This window comes from Pagrus pagrus (assembly GCF_965226575.1).
Source record: "Pagrus pagrus genome assembly, chromosome: 2".
In the NCBI taxonomy this organism is placed as follows: Eukaryota; Metazoa; Chordata; class Actinopteri; order Spariformes; family Sparidae; genus Pagrus; species Pagrus pagrus.
Window position 1 is genome coordinate 19,942,857 of NC_140186.1, and position 17,250 is coordinate 19,960,106.

A 17,250-nucleotide genomic window follows, 5' to 3' on the forward strand; every position below is an offset into this window, starting at 1 on the left:
TGCTGTAAGCATTATTTTCTTATCAAAATGAGGGTTAAATAGCTCTATATTCCAACAGTAATCTCTGTTTTAGAGTGTTTGGTCAGTTCCTCATGATGTATATATTTTTTGTCATTCATTGTAATAATATAAAAGCAAATACAATGATAATGAAAATCAGTTTTGCATCATTCATAAGCATGATTTTTGAGTTCAGTGACCAGTTTACCGTACATGTGTGGCAGTCATTGCTGGCACCACGTAGAGTTGTTGGTGAGCTCTGCAGCCATGCACAGTGCCATCATCCATGATGCTGGCTGCAAAATGTGCACATATTGTTTTTTGTGTTGTTTCCTCCTCCCACTTCTTTATTTTTAGACAGACATTTTCAGAAAATATGGAAATACTACACAAAACTGTCCAAACCACAGAAAAAAACAGATAAGTAAATTGTGGTGTATTTACCTAAATGCTATTTGGCCGCGCCTGTCCTGTTCTCTCTGCGTAAGGGTGTTGAATGTGAAACTGTGACTCATGAACTGTCACAGGATGTGAATGCGATCCAAGTGCATCACTTTGCTCAATGACCTACTTTGTTGCTTGTGGACAATTATCTTAAAAAAACAACATGGGGTGGCTCTTGGGTCATAATCTCTCTGTTCACCGTATATCCGGCGACAGATTTGGTACATCAAACACCAAATTAATACTTAGTCTACTGGACAAATATGTGTGTATATATGTGCAGGTGTGCATTTGCATTCTCTGTGTCTGTGTGTGTGATATCTGTGTGGAAATAAAAGAAATACGAGGTCTATTATTTTTGCATTGTGTAAACATTAGTCCAAAAATAGGATGTATGAATGAAATCTGACTGTTTGCTGATCATGAAAGATTTCACAGATGCACATTTCCTGCGCACCTTAATGAGCGTCTGCTTGTGTGCTCGCTCGTCCCGTGAGTGCATGCATGCTCTGTGTGTGTTAGCCTTGTGTGTGTGTTTGCAAAGGACATTTTGTCTGGCCTGCTGTCTTCGGATCAGGTGGTTTTCTGTTGACTTTTCCAGAACAGCAAGTGTGTATTTATTTCACAGGACTGAAGAAGGCTTTTCTGAGTGTGTGATGCGTATAAACGACTACCTTATCACTGTTTGCATCAACATTTTATTAACCCATTTGCTCGTGACTTGTTAGGATTCTATCAATGAGGAAACAAAGACGTCACGTTTATCAGATGAATGTTCTTTTTTTCTGTTCTCAGTCCGTGATCTCCAGAAGGCACTGGGGTGGTTCGCAGCTAAGTATGAAGCTTTTGGGCCGAGGGTCAGCACCTCTAAGTCTGAGGCCAATGGGTCCCTGCTGGAAAACACTGGATTGCACATGCCGGTTGATGGGTGAGCTCCTGCCCCAAGTGAAGAGGGATTATATATTTCATCTGGCTTTGGAACGCCTCACGATCCCCCAGGAGGAGCTGGAAAGTTTTGCTGGGGTAGAGACGTCGGGAATACCCTGCTCAGCCTGCTGCCACTTAGACCCGACCCCCGATAAGTGGATGAAAATGGATGGATGGAGAAAGAAATGTCACATGTCAGGATTCAAAAATCATACAGTGCCAGAATGTGTATTGGTGCAGCTTCTTTTAAAACACCGGGGAGTGAATGCTGCATTCATTCACTGAGTATTCAATTGTACCAGTTTCATCCTTTGAATAAGGACGATTCAACATAAACATAAGAGTCATTTTATTACAGGAATTACTGTGAAATCAAATACCATCTGTGAAAGATCAGCCCAGATGGAATTTAATTTGTGTTGTGTCAGAGCCATTATCTTTCACTAATTGGGTGGTTTTCATTGTGCACAAAATATGATGGAACAAGATGTGAATATGTGGGAGATGAAAACTGAGATGAGATGGAAGAAATCCCTGCTTCTGACTTTTATTCATTAATTTCCCATACAAGCTTTTGAACTTGTACCCTAAGAATGAATCATCCATCAGACAGAAAGGGAAAATAAAGTAGGAGCTCAGTAACTCAAGAATTTTCTCCAATACTGTGAAATATAGGAGAATCATTTCAGAGTGGCCTTTAAATTGACTGTCATTTTCGGAGGATGATCCCCTTTGAAGAGCAAGCCACCTCCATTTAAGGTTCCTTACTCTTCAAACAGGACCCTCCGATTGTCTTTTCTTCTTTTCTCCGTAATTGGAAACCACATTAGACCCACTCACCAAACAACTCCACCTGTCTTTCCTCCTACGCCCTCGGTCACTTCAAAGTCATCCAAACACTGTGCAGCACTCAGATCTAATGGATATGCCAACCTCCTTATTGAAAATAAAGAGCCAGGTATGCTCCCCTAGCTTTCAGGGCAATTACCAGAATAAGTTTGTGGTTTGAAAGTTTGACGACCAGGTGTTACATAAAGCTTACATAACTACATGGGCGAACAGACAGTGGCAGGATACTAAAGAAGTGGAACGTATTGTAAAGATCGCGGGGTCACCGAGTAATGAGAACCATCTGGGCGTCATTCTGCGAGCACACTGAACCATGTCAATCAGATACCAGTTTCGTCTCTAGTCCGCTCATGCAGAGAATGGGTGGTGGGTGGTGGGCGGTGAGACCTGTAGACTGAAGGGAAACACTGACAATGAGCATAAATTACCACAAATTCATCTCCTACTCCTGGGAGCTGAAAAGTGAGATGAATGGGAAGGTAATGCACACAGGGAGCAGACAGAGATGACTTTTTGATGTGCGCTCATCAACATCCCATTCATGCGAGACCTGGAGGGGATTGTGATCCTCCAGAGACCACGTGTTATGTAACAAGTACGGTAGATGAAGCTGTATTGATCCAAATATGATTCAAAAGGGCTTGATTTAAGTCTGCCTCTCTCTGTTATCTAACAGACCACCTCCACAGACTTGGTACTGTCATCAATATCTGGTAAGACACCATTTGTTTGCTTGGTTTCATATGTTTAGATGCAATTACATAGAAAGATGGATGAGATATTGATTGTGTGCTACTCAGAATGGTTCAATAAGATATGCACATTTCATAGATGGGATCCCGGAAATACCAATACCCGCTCCATATGAGGGTAAAGTAGAGGACACAGTCAATTTTGAGACTGATAATTGTTTTTCATGCACTAATGAAAAAGGCAGGGCACAACAATATCTAGAAAGCCTCTAAATTTTGCCATTTTATTTCACTTTGATCAAAAGATTTGCCAGTTTTCCTTTGATGATGTGAGTAAGAGCCCCAGAGCAACAGGGGATCACTGAGTCCATGCAAACGGACCAAAGTGTGGCTCACCGTTTCAGCTTTGAATTTTGTTGTGGACAACTGGAGTTTTCTCAAGGATCACCAGGTAATGTAAACCAGTTGACAATCAAACCTGCCCATTATTTAACCAAACACTTGTTTCCTTTACCCTCTATCCCTGTCCTTATACTCACTGCCAGACATACAGCATCCCTCTTCTACTTGTTTTCTTTCAGGATGTAGTTACATAAGATAAGATACAACAGCAATCAATATTTCCAGAACAAGAGGTCAATGCTACATATTGACAAAATGGTCATAAGATACAGTAGGTATATTAGTTGTTGGTCATGTTTACAATGTCTGCTGCTTTTTATGGCCATTTAAGTCTTACATAATTGTAAACATTTATCAAATACATTTAAGTGAAATACATCCCCTGAGGGTTCAGACCAGACCCGGAAAAACACAACATTTGAGAAAACACAACAATATTTCACAAAACACAACATTTCACAAAATGCAACAATATATCCAGAAACCAACTACACTTCAGAAAAATGCAATTTCAGAAAACTCAACAAAATATCCCGAAACACAACATTTCAAGCGCTTCACAAAACACAAGACGTATCCAGAATTGCAACATTTCAGAAAACATGATTTCAAATAAAAACATGACGTTTCACAAATCACAGCTTGATTTCTGAAATGTTGTGTTTTCTGTAGTGTTGTTGTGTTTTGATCCTCAGGGCCACCGTACTTAAGTGTCAAACTCTGCATACCCTGCACAGTGAAGATTAAACATCTAACTGAAACAACCATAATCAAAACACATTTTTTATTGGAGCTGTAGTGCGAAGTCTATTTAATGAGAAATCACATATAACTACTACAACACCACAGATGTGTTAAACTGGGAAAAAACCCACTAATTATTGTTTTTTCTTATTAAGTCATTAACAGACAAGCAAGACAAGCTGCTTCCTTTTTCAAAGAAAAAGAGATTCTGACATCCCATCAGCCCTTCCAGTTATACTAAACACTGCCGGATGAAGGACAAACAGACTTTCAACCGGCTGTGAAATGGATATAGCTCTCCCCCTTTCATTAATCACTCTTCTCACCATTTCCAGAATATGTGCGACAAAAATGTCACATCACATCACATCCTGTGACAGTGGGAACTATAGAGCTAATTAGTTTGATTGAACTTGAATGTGACAAAAAGATATTCGTGCTTTGACACGTGGATGTCGTTTTACAGAGGATGCTTTGACTCGACATCAGGAAGACGCTTGTGATATAAATTTGATCTTTCAGCGTATTTGTGCCTCAGTAGCAGAAGCGCAGCTAATCCTCTAATATGACGACTCACTTACTTGAAAGATACTTTCATGTAATCTAACTTCTTTAGAGCAGTTTTAGATTTGAAGTACAGCAGGGTGTAAACTCTGAAGTGGTATACTGCAGCATGTAATAAACAACTTCTAAATCCTAGAAGCAGACTTGTGCGCAAAGCAGGAAACTAAGCACAGGTGTAACTAAAGACATTAAGGATGCCACAGTTTTGCCAGCCTGCAGAGCTCTGAGCTGTGTGCAAAATCCACACTATCCTAAGCAGGTTTTCAGTCTGTAGCGTGACATGGTTCACGTGCACAGGTGCTCTCACTTATGTTCGCTCATTACACCTTGTGTCAGCACAGTGTGAATGTGTACAGACTGAGATTGATTAACATCTTTCCCAGGGTCTATTTACACCTGGTATTAACACACACTCCACAGTCATTTCACCAGGCTGATTATGTCGTGTTCACTCAACTTTTAAAGTCATCCGATTCCTGAGATCACACCACACAACTTTCTGTTTTGTATCAGACCCTGTCCATGGCAGACATTTTAACTTGTCAAAGCAGGAAAAGCACAGGTGGGACCAGTAACGTTTACAATAGCTTCATTCTATTAGTGTCCCAGGAGGCCATCATTAATGTTTCCTGTGCTTTTTCTGCTTTAACTAGTCAAAATGCCTGTCGCGAAAAGGGCGTATCTGGAATTTTGAAGTTGCCGTGGTTTGCACTCTACCGTACTGACCAGTGACAGAAAGTTAGATATCAGATATATGTCATTGATGCTCGGTGCTCACATGCAGTCAAAGTAGACTGACCATATCATCATCAGCAACCATCTTGTTGCTGCTGTTTACATCCAACCCGACACAAAATGCAGTATGTGTTTAAGGACAGTATGTATGTATATAGATAGGTGTACATAAGCTCTATTTGTGTGTCATTATGCAACCCTGTGTTGTATAATGACACATTACCTTGAACCTTGTGACACGTATTGTATGGATGCTGCTGAGTTTGAATGACAGACATTTTTCCTTTTCTTCCCATATTGCCATCATTGCATGATCGCTGCATTAGGCAAATCCTACACCATTACCAGTCTTGTCCCTTTTCAAAAATGTGAAATGTGCAGATTCTCATGAATACCTCTCGATCATGAATTTGTGTTTGACTATATTTTAATCTGGTCCTATTTGGGTCAATCCTGTAGAGGAATAACTCAAATGTAGGAAATCTCCAAAATGTGAGCAGTTAAAGGCGTTATACATTTACATTGTGACATACAATCTTAATTCTACCGCATTTGCAAATCTGCCGAGTTCACATCACTTGTGCAAAGCATTATGTTAATGAGAGCTAGATTTGAGAGGTGAGGATTATAACTGTGCGTAGTCTCACAGGGCAACCAAGGCAAGGAGCGCATGCAGTCACTCGAAATACTCCCTTTACGACACACACACACACACACACACACACACACACACACACACACACACACAACTAAACAAACATGCCTGGCTGCTATCTGTGAGCTGGATGAATGCAAAGTGTCCCTGTAAGGACAAAGCCTGAAAGGTTGAACGTACGATGTGGAGGAACACATAATCCTCAAGATATCTGTTATCTGCAGAATCCTGGCTCGCATGTTTGCTGTTGGGGCATTGTCATCCTTTTATTCTAGATTTCAGTCAGTGAATCCCTTTAACATATAGCTTTCTGCTCAGCTTACTGGCAGGAACATGGACAAGAGTGTGTTGTCACATATGGGTGCTATAAGCCCTGGGCATTGAATGACATAGGTGCCATATGCCATCCTTATTTGTGTCTACATTGGAGGGATCAAAACCGACAAAAAATAGGGGAAAAAACTCTAGAAAGATCAAATTAGGACACACTCAAACAACTTTCAAGCTTAGGATCATAGCTGTCACACCTGGAGGTAAGACTTCATAAACTGTGTGTCTTCGTATTCAGCTCTAGTATTTTGGCGTGTTACGTCCCCTGGGAGGTCTAGGGGCTGTGGGGAGTAACACATTACAAAAGAAAATGTAACTCCCAAATCAGTTTTCAGGTTTTATTATGTTACCCAAAAAAAAACAAAGATTTACTCTTTAAACACACAACATGAAAATGCAAACAGAAAACTAACTTCCCTTTAGAAGAACAGGGAAGCCACAAACAAGTTTCCACTAGCAGAAAAACACTAGAAGGTTCAGTCTGCTCCCGCTCTTGAAACACACACGCAGCAAGGACGCTGCTGGATGACCCACTGGAACCACCCACAACTCCGGCCCCAGCTTAAACCATTCCCCTGATTAACAACTGGAGACAGCCATGCACAATCACCTGCTCCGGTGGGGGAGGGCAGCACCTGGAGGACACAGGAGCAGACAGAGGAGAGCAGCCACACCCACACACAACCACTGACGGCTCTTAGGCCGTAACATGGTGTCTAATTATGGCGCTCAGAAGACTTCACACTTTCTGTTGTGAGGCTTTCTGCAGGCACAATAGTCTTTGTTGCTGGTCTCCCAGCTGCTGAGAACAACTGGGGCATCAGCGTTTGGTGCATAGCTTAAGAGCGTATCGATGTTTATTCTTATTTATACATTTCTATCTATCTATCTATCTATCTATCTATCTATCTATCTATCTATCTATCTATCTATCAAAACCTCCTATGAAAGGGAAAGTAGAAGTACTAATACCAGTTCTCCATTCCAAGTAGAAGTCATGCATTGCATATTAAAGTAAAAGTGAATATAGCTGGCAAAGTAAAACTGTCCCTGTGGGCTGAAACTCACTGTACAGCTCTGTGAAGCCAGGGGAACTGCAAGTAATTCTTTGTAGGTTCATCAATACGAACAACCTGTTTCTCCCTTTGTTGTTTGATGTCATTATATAAAAAGTTGTTTATCGTTTATAGCCACTTTAAAGTGCTACTTACATTGCTTTTACTACTTATATTACATATACTTACGTTCATTGTCCATTGATATAAAAATATAACACTGGCAGGGGCAATTCTACAAGATGAGTTCATTTTGTTTCCAACACTTTTCACTCACTGAAGTTTTAAATGCAGGACATTTATCTGTAATAGTGTATTTTGCGGTATTGCTGCTTAATGATCTGACTTTGCTCCTACGCTGACCTGAATGAAACTCAACATATGGTGCTGCAGGCTGTGAATAAAGATAAATCTTCCACATGGTTTTAACACTTTAAAAAAACATTGTGTGTGGGCAGTATATGCAGAGGATCTAAAAAGCACTAGAAGGAGTGCATGATGCAGACAGCAAGAAAACTCTCAGAAGTCTACAGAAACTGTGCCACGACTGTCACAACAGCGCCGATCCTTGTGTACATCAGCTCTTGGGGCAATTAATCCTGAGCCGACTCCCATTTACCGTAATGTTAGGTAACAGGCTATAAGTGCTTCACATAAATCTCCCGTTTGTTGACAGAATCTGGCTTTTATCTCCTCTTTCCATTCCTCCATCCATCTGTCTTCTCTTCTCTCCTCCATCTATCCATCCTGTCTCGCTGTTTGTCGGTCAGTCTCTTATCGTGTCTCATTTGATCTGCCCCCCTCCCCCTCCTCCTGCTCATTGTGTATGATATAACCATCTGTGGCCGCTCACCTGACCAATGACCACCAGGCTGTCAGGGGTGATAATGTAAACTTCTCTCGGAGGAGATAACGCAGCCCACCTGGATAATTGGCCTGACACACACACACACACACACACACACACACAAACATAAGAGATGAAGCCAGGGACACACAGTGAGACACCTCGCAGTTACCATGGGAACTTGACCTGAAGCCCCTGTATACACTCACACACACATCTCAGTGGTGTGTACTTTGCCCCTATGAGGTGCTCAGAGGAGAAGCAAACTTCAAACAATGAGAGGTGATGTAACGAGGCAGCAGGGCCACTTGCAGAAAATAAGGCCCATGTTTCCTGCTGATCAGTGTCAACATCAACTAAACGTATTGCACCATAATTAAGTGAAGGGAGCAATAAATCCAAATATTGTCAGGTGTTATCTGTTTCTTTGCAATCACAAAAGTATTTAACCCAGACTGCTATTATGATTGGATGGCAGATCATTCTCAGGAGGAACTGGAAGACGCCTGGAGAGCATCCTCCACAGGACTGGGTGGCAGAATTGGGAAAAGTAGCTGCATATAAAAGAGCGTCATGCAGGACAGGACAGAAAAATATCTCATCAAGAGTGGCACGTACATTTTTTCTGTCAAGTTGTTAATGTGAAGACGAGGGGGGAGCAACCATTTTTATCAGAGAAATGTTTGTCTTTTTATTATTTTCTTACATTTATTTATTTATTTTAGAATTGAATTGTACTTTACAACAGCTTTATAGGCAAACAGATTGAACAGGTTGACTCCTCTTGTGTCAATGTTGTGTAGCGGTGAGAATTGGGAGTCTGTTTGAAATAAGATGTATTATATGTCATGTGTTGTAGGACTGATGTTAATATCGCAAAATAAAAATTGAGGAATAAAGGAAAGAAATTCAAATGCAAACACGTAAATTATGTGTTTTCACTTTTTTTTATATAGTAGTTACACTGACCTTCATAATGGAACAAACTGTTGCACAGTAAAAAGGTTATGTGAGTTCACTCATTAGTAATTTGGCCCTTTTGAACCCTGCACCCTCGTATCAATGAAGCAGTTTGGAGTCACAGAGGGTGACTGTTGAGTGTGTCACTTGTTCCCCCTGGTGGTAAGAAGTGCATGTTACAAGTACAGAGAGAGACACTGATGCAGTTCGTTGCTGTTGTCTAACTGAAAACCAGAATGCTCAGATGTATAAAAGAAAATATTCCCTTTAAACTGATATAAAGCAGACAATACCATTCCAGGTCCATTCAGTAGCTGTTGTGGAGGTTTCAGTCATAACACATGATCTTCGTCTGCACATGGAGTTTGTTCGTCATTGGTTTTCTGAACACTTCAAGGTCTTCTTGTTCATGTTAGTTTGGATCAGACTCAGCAAAATATCAGAGGAGAATCAATGTGATCTTCTTCCATCACGTGTTACTGTAACTCTGTAACTTGAGGTGGGATTGTAAATTGCCTGTTTACAAAATCAAAAGCAAGAATCAAGTGTAGCTTCATTTTGACATAAAAGAACAACTTAAAGCCTAAATTACGTTAATGTTGCAACTATGATCAAGCAATGACATTTGGACTTTCTGCCCTACTTGTAAAGCTTGAAGTTAATTTTCCAAAGTTTGTTTGGACACTTTTCCAACCCAATCACCAGAAGAAATGTTGGCATTTCTGCAAAGACAGGATATGTTGAAACTTTACATTTCTTTACGTTCAGTGTATTGTTAGCTGCACCAAGGATGTTATCTTTTAACTTGTGTCTGTCCCCATTAACTTTTGGGGCGGATTCAGACAAACGGGATGTATCCAAAAAAAAAAATCCCCCACGCCTTTAACAATGCAGGATAGGGCATTTTGTGAAATCCCCCAGAGAATAATGCATTGATCTAGACGAAAAAAATGTGTGAGTATAATTGATGTGGATCCCAGCTCAGGTGCTTTAATTATGGTTAAGCAGTTACGGGTGGGTTTATAATTTAGACTGATACAGGGCTATCAAGTTTGACATTGGATTAGATTGACTGGATTAAAGGGGACTGCTGGGAGTATGTGCTCTACTGAGTACCAAAACTACTTGGTTATGGTGAGGAAATGATCATGTATTGGTTTACCTGGTTCCGTCTGCACCAATTTTTTGTCGCCACTAACACAGCTGTAACACGTCCTGACCTCTTGATAAAATATCCAGTGTTTCCCACTCACAAATGTTTAAACGTCATCTTAAACAGTGTTTCTTTTGCTTGCCAACTGTCACGCCATCAAATTCACCTCCTGGCATTAAAGTCACATGTAATCTAAACGTGCTGAACTCATATTAGCGTTGCACAGTTCCAACATTTAATTTTGCCAACTGGGCCGCAATTTTCTATCCACATTTTTTGATGTGTGCCAGCAACTCATTCCCTCATTATACACATAGTGTTGTACCTACAATTCAGTCTGTAATTTCAAGTTTTAAAGACTTTTTTTCACACACTTCTTTAAGGTGCACAGTCATTTACATTTTTTCATTTGGCAGACGTATATGTCAAAAAAATATGTACTAGTCAGGCACAATCCAAGCAACATAAGAAGCCTTCATCAGATCATAACATGAATAAACTACTAACCACAGCTTGTTTTATTTATAGTTGTTCTTTATTTCCCTTTAAAAGCTCCATTTTGAAAGCTGATTTCTTACTAGGATTTTTTTCTGTAAACATTAATGTCAGCTAAAATGTTTTGAATACCCCACATATAACAAAAACAAGTAAACAAAACAAAAACAAAATTAAACATTAAACAATTCATGAAATGGTTGAAGCTTAATCTGGTGTCATGAATGTCGAGGCGCCAGCATTTAAAACAAGACCAGAATCAGTGAAGGAAATTTCTTGTTTTAAACATTCAAAAAAACTTACAGAGATTCATTTAAACTTTGTCTGTTGTGCATCCAAAAGGAAAGAGACATTGCTACAAGTAAAATAAATCAAAACAAGTCTGCAAGTCGTGTCAAGTGAAGCCAGTTTCATTTATATTGCCTCAAATCACAATCACATTGCCTCATTGGGCTGTACAATCTGTACAGTAAACAACATTGTCTGTCTGTAGATCCTTGATACGAGTAAGGAAAACCCTTATAGCAGGGAAAGAAAAGAAATGGAAGAAACCTCAGAAAGAGTCACAGAGGAAAGATGTGTGTGTTTGTCATGCCTGTATCTGGATGTATCCACATGCGCTAGAATGGTCAAGGTGACCTCATATTTGTTTACCCGGCGAGCTCTCAGCTGCAGCAACGTCTCGGTGAAAGCACGACCTGCCACTGTGTGGTAGCGACCTCATAACAGCATCAACAGAGTCATTCTGACTTGAAAGGGCTCTGAAATGTCCCGTCTAAAGAAGGTGCACTGAGGCGTTAAAAAGGCAGAGTTTAAGCCCCGGAGCTGTGTTTGTCCTTCAGCTTCAAGCTACACCTGCTAAGACTTGAGTGGGGGAGACAGGGGGGCGAGATAAAGAAGGGAGAAGTGATCTGTCATCCTGCTCATCTGCTGTACCCAGGAAACTGACTGCTGGTCAGACTTAAAATATATCATTTTTCGCAAAGCTATTAATTTAAGGGCACAAACAATATCTTATTCTCATTTACTTTCAGTGGTCAATTGCCACAGGTGGTTTTGGTCATGTTTGCCTAAGTTGAAGATATCGATCTCAGAGATTTCTTCAACCACACCAATAAAACTAAGAAGATTGAAATTCATGTGTGGTGCTCAGAACAGTGAGCAATGATATTTAACAAAACAAACATTTCTCTCCAGAAATCCATCCGGATAAGCCACAAATAAGCCTCCCAGTGTTTATTAGAACTACTTTCTACAGAAAAATATGTCCTATTTTTTACTTTTACACAGTTTTTCCACATTTTCATCCTGTGAGTGTCACAAACTACAGGCATAATATTGGATTTTTAAGATAGCTGGTATACTTTGTGAACTGTTCACTTCACTTGCACATAAGTAAAGCATCATCTCATCAGCAGAAATGTTCATTTTGACATGATGCCGCTGTTTCGCTGTAAAGTCGGCCAATACCGATGTCATCTTACAGTGCATGCCTACCACAACCCTTCACTCCAATGTTTTGGGCTTATCAGAAATCTCAGAGGATTGAAAAAAAGGTGTCTGCATGACCATATAATGAGGCAAGTTATTATTATTTTTTTAATCTTAGGCAAACTAACCCTTTAAATGCACCCTTAATTAGTTTACACGTCTTAGTGATCACATCTACTCCACCAGAGGGCAGCACCCACCCACAAACCACAAACAGAGCTGTTGCATGCCATGAGAGCTCCTGTGTCCGACTATTTGATATTTTGCACACAGAGGCTTCTGTTTCTCTGAAGCGTGTAATCCATTCGTCTCCTGAGGGCTTTTCATTCTGTTCAAGACGGACAGATATTCTTTTCATGGTGCTCTTGCAGAAAGCGTGCACTCACACAGTGGACAACAGACATTTTCATCCCACACCCTATAAATAAATGCTCCTGAAATTAAGAATTGAACCAGTCGCCAAAAGGAGTCCTTGAACATTTACAGTTACACTATGTGTGTGTGTGTGTGTGTGTGTTTCTGTATGTGTGCATCCCTCATCCCTGAAAAGTTAAGTCAAGTTAGTTTATACAGTGTAATGATTATCAGTCACAACAGTCTGTAATTACCCTGTTGACCTCATTGAGAGTTAAAAGGAAGAATAATAAACCTTTGAACATGCTGGATGACGCACATAACTGGGAGTGCTGTTGACCCGGATTTTGAAAATCAAAAACCCATAAATCTCAGTACCTAATTGTTCCTTATCTGATGTCTTATCACACTCTGTGACACAGACTTTCTTTGGCAAATGCATTATTGCAGAGAGACACCAAGTAAGATTGAAATAAATAAAAATGTCCTCATAGGTCCCTTTGATTCAACTCCACCTGTGAGTCTACCGATTTCAGGTTTCTGGACCACATAGCTCGCAATATATCTGCCAGATTTGGTGCTCACCAAGGAACAGTTGAAGGCCCCGTATGAATTTCCCAACTTCAGGGAACTGTGGATAGTCAGCCAGCCCCCTTTCTCCACGCGTTTCGAAGTGTTTTGTTCAGGCCGGCTGGAGTATTTGTCATGAAACCAGTGCACATCTCCGTCTGGGTAGACATGTTCGAAGATGCAGGTGGGATTGTTACTTTCCACTTCCAGAGAACCACTGACGTTCCCATAACACTCTGAGGAGAAGACCATAAAGAGTTTTAAAATTAACTTCAATTATGTACCAGATGAGACCATACCTCACTGATTTCCTTTATCAAATCTATACAAGTCACAATGAGGCAGGTGGAAAGTAACTAAGTACATTTACTTAAATACTGCACTATTCACTTCATTCTGAGGAGACAAATTGTACTTTTTACTCCTCTACAATGATTTGATAAGTTACTTTGCACATTCAGATTTTACACACAAAATGTGCAAAGTTTATAAAATATTATCCTTATTTTGTTTTTTTATCTATTCCCAAAGACTATTCATATCAAAATGAAATAAAATAGAATAAAACATAGATAAATAGATTACAATATTACTCAAAACAATACAGCGTAGTTCACCTCAGCTCAAACAGCTACATACATGCAATACATACATTATAACCCATTAGAAAGGACAACTTTGGGTTGCCAAGTTGTTAAAAAAATCAATTTTGCTGGTGGTCATAGCATAATTTGATTGGTCTTTATGGCTATAGGGCAATTTAATTTATCAGGAGAGATCCTCTGATTGACCAGTTCAGCCACTTATCTTCTTCAAAAGAGCAGAATCAATTTATTAGCAACGTATTTTCTAAAGAGCCATTAGGTCTAAGTCATTAACTAGGATTAAAGCATGGCAGTTGTATACCGTTGCGCACTGGTCAAGTTGCTGTTCCTGAGCTGTGGCGTTAAATAACAAATAATGAGTGAGATAATCATTATTAAGCGATAAAGCCTATGGTTATAATTAACTATAAAAAAAATGTGTCATGTTAGAAACGGGCAGAAAATGTTTTTTACAAACATAGATAGTTACAAACTGGCCATTGGTCATTTGATGGGACAGATTCGAACAGCAGCTGTGTTGTAACGTGAATGCAATGAAAGGGGAGAGATGGAGTGTCACACTAAGTGACTGAATGTGATCAATGACTACTTTAAATTACTTGTGTTTTACAACGTGCTATTGCCCCTTAAACTTAAAGGTACCCTGTGGAGTTGTGGGCCACTAGTAGCGCTGTGGAGCAGTTATTTATGCGTGGGTCCCTGTTTGTTTGTCTCACACTGTTATACTGATGGACAGGTGGCTGAAATAAGCCAAAAGACGCAGCAATGAGGACTTCTGAAGACCAGTTTTTCACATGTTTTATGATGCAATCAACACAATTGTTAGACATCAAAGATACACACAATATTTTGGGTGAGTAACACTGAATTTAAACGTAACACTTTTGTTTATAACTAGAAAACTCCACAAGGCACCTTTAAATAAAGAATCTGAATACCAATGCCTCGCTGCAATTGAAAAATGGCCAAAAAGAAGCAGAACAGTCTTCGTATTTTGTACATTTATGACAGCTGGCAAGAATAAATGTGGACTCTTACCTTGTAACTCCACTGTTGAATAGTTATGCACAGCTCCCTGGTTGGAACGCAGTTTGCACATGAATTTGTTTCCGATGTCAAATGGCTGCACTTTGTGGAAGAAGAGGGACAACTGTCCGTGTTCATACTTACAATGGAAGTGACTCAGATAGTGTCCTTGGTGTGTGGTCAATATTCCTTTATCATTCACAGAACATAAAGATGTTCCATTTTGGGACCACTGCATATGTTGGACTGATAATCCATTTCGAGATGGCACATCGCAATGAAGGGTAACCCGTTTGCCGCACTCTGCAGGAACCCTCGGACTCACCTTTAGTCTCGCCAACTCTGTGGACAAAGATACAGATTTGTACTGAGATTTAATGGAAACAAAAGCTTCCCGCTGCTTCCTTTATAACTTAAAGCAAGCATTATTATCAACACAATCACTGTTACTCCTCACACTATTAGAATATGACACCCTGATTTTAAAGATTCTTTTTCGACAACAAACTAGTTTAAAATAGTTTCACACACCTTGTGTTGTGAGAGTGAGTGCAGTAAGTAGCCAGAGAAGTAAATGCAATGCTTTGAGCCCCATTGTCAGCTGCTTTCACTGTAACATAGAGAACAATCAAATTAAAACAAATCTCAATTTAACACGTGTTTTACAGGCAGCTAGAAACCTTGATCATAGCAGGCTGATCTTATCTTGAGTGTTATATCTGAGTAGAACTGACCTCAAGAGGGTTGGTGCTTCTCCTAAGCGCCTCTCCAGTGCTCAGAGTCTCTGATTTCTTGCTGCTTTTGTGCTTAAAGATAGTCCTTCAGAGCCCAAGTGCAAATGTTAATGATTACAAATAAATGAATGGGGAAAACCAGGAAGGCGACCGTCTTATTACTCTGGTGGGTGTGTGCTATAGCCTCAACAGCAAATGGGAAAGGGAACAATGTGTAATGTTTGATAGCGTGTGATAGCGAGAGAAAGTGAAACAATCAGACAGACAGACAGAGAGCGAGCCTATTCATAAAGCAGGAAAAGCTGCCACAAGCACAGACTTGTACGACTGCCTTTGATGTTTCTTCATTTCACTGCAAGGAACTTTCCATGAGGTCATTTTGACTATTTGATATTGTTCAAAATCCAAAGCAACAGCCACTGGAGAAACCCACTATCTATTATATTCCAAAGAGTCAATCTCACCCAGTTCAGGACTTATGGTAAGTTCATGAGTCACTTCATCAGAAAAAGTCCCGGAAGAGTGAGATAACTCGCTCAAAAATATAATTTGTTTCACGAGAAACACATGTGGCAAAGAAGGCGACCCCAAAGTATCGTCAAAACACTGACTCATGTTTGTGACCGTCACACCGCACACTCATTTGTACCACCTGCGCTTTACATCAACATCAAAAGAAGAATATCATGTAGCTTTTATACTTGTTTGAAGGGAGAGGTTACTTGTATCTGTGCTGTACTTCTTGTTAAAGCTGGGGTTGGTAAGACCAGAAATCTGCAAAAACAAGCCATTTTTGATAGCAGCTGTTCCAAGATAAACTCAGTCCATCAGGTCTCCCTCGAGTCTATCCTCCAAAACACATGGAAGCACAATGCCTGACGAAAGACTGTCCTAGCTCTCACTGGGAGATGTTTTAGTGGCTTTATCTCTACGTTCAACACACTAAATACACTAAATGTTTAGACTAATAAATACATAACAGACAACTCTGTTAAAAGTACCACAGTCATGTAAACATTAATGTACCTCAGTCCAAAAAAGGCTGCCAAAAGTCAAAGTTACTCCTGGTGTGTGTTTTATGCTTACATCAGCTGCGAAGGAGGTTGTTGCTGCTGCAGCAGCTCTGTTGGGCTCAGCGGCTGTGTCTGCTTTGTGGTACTTGGTTAATGACTGAACGACAGTCTGTCACTGCTGCTGGCACTCACTCATTCTTTAGTTCAGGGGCTGTGTGTAGTGCTACTGAGTTAGCAAGATGCTGAAGAGCAGGCTCAGTGGCTTTCTGAGTACCAAGTTATTTTCCTCACCACAAAGTTTAACTAAGTTTTTTAAACTTGTGTTGGTTAGCTGGTCCTGTTTGTTACTGTGGAACGCGGCTCCGCTCTGTTAACGTTAGTCTCTGTGTGACGTCGTAAAATGTAATCACAAACATATGGCCTACTTATTCAGTCATTAAATAAAAGGGATGCTTGCAACTGCTGCCTTTCATGAAAATGAACTTTGCTTGCAGTTCAGTTCTGCATTTTTCGCTATACAGTATCTACATGTGTCATTTGATTCTGAATCGTAGGAGATAAGAATCTAGATTGTTATGTGAATCGATCTTTTTAATCCATCCCAT

The 17,250-nt window shown here is 40.1% G+C and overlaps 1 long non-coding RNA gene across 1 annotated transcript; it reads right to left on the reverse strand.

Moving 5' to 3' along the window:
- Window positions 1–10,901: 10,901 nt before the first annotated feature.
- On the reverse strand, window positions 10,902–15,859 carry LOC311272910. Its single transcript, XR_014624618.1, has 4 exons — window positions 15,633–15,859; window positions 15,430–15,508; window positions 14,911–15,240; window positions 10,902–13,503 (listed from the first exon to the last, which is right to left on the reverse strand). It is a non-coding gene; the product is annotated as an uncharacterized lncRNA (long non-coding RNA).
- Window positions 15,860–17,250: the final 1,391 nt, after the last annotated feature.